We start from the raw sequence: 860 nt of genomic DNA on the forward strand, positions 1-860 counted from the left end.
CCCCCCCCCCCACCCCTTCATCCCCACATATCCACAACACTACACCCTTCTAGTCATGAATTTGCCTACAGACACACTCTTAGGAATAATGGGACGAGCATGCATTATCCCAGCAATGGCAAGGAAGCAGGGGATGGGGGAAAGATGGGTGCAAAGGCAACCAGTGGCTAATGATAGACCCCTCAGGAGCTTTTTTTTAGGGACTGGGCAAGGAGAGTCTGCTTTTGGTGCCATCTCTGGCTTTACTTTGGGCTTCTAGGATATTCTGGACTAGTGGCTGGGGCTACCATATTAAACAATATCATTCCATTGAGCTGTGACTATTAGAAGTGGTTTCCTTGAGTGACACATTGTGACTTCTTTCTACAAGTCTTTTTAGTGTCCAACCAAACTGCATTCAGGACTCCATAGGACTGTTGAGATTGTGCTGATTCAGAGGTCAAGTGGACCTGGCTTCTCAGTTCTGTTTTAATTTTGGCCTTTGGAAAGGGACTCATGATAGTTCTCTATTACAGAATGTGTAAGGAGACTAGGCAAGTCATTTAAACATCTGAGACTCAGTGTATCTACCTTATAAAAATTTTATAATTATAATACATTAAGAACAAACGAGATCAAATGGCCCCTAAATAATATATTCTCAACCTGGTAATAATAATTTACTTGACTCAAAAACCAACTAGAGTTCAATTCACCCCTCTAAAAATTGGCATCAGCAGAGAACCAGAGTTTTCTGACAAGGTGAGAGCAAAGTTCTTAGGCCTGGGCTAGCATTTGGGGTGTGGAGGGCATGGAAGGAAGAATTTGACTTTTGCCTGCCAGTGGCCCTCTCTTTTGAGCCAGACTTCAAACCTCATCAA

Source organism: Crocuta crocuta, unplaced genomic scaffold, assembly GCF_008692635.1.
Source record: "Crocuta crocuta isolate KB4526 unplaced genomic scaffold, BGI_CrCroc_1.0 scaffold872, whole genome shotgun sequence".
In the NCBI taxonomy this organism is placed as follows: domain Eukaryota; kingdom Metazoa; phylum Chordata; class Mammalia; order Carnivora; family Hyaenidae; genus Crocuta; species Crocuta crocuta.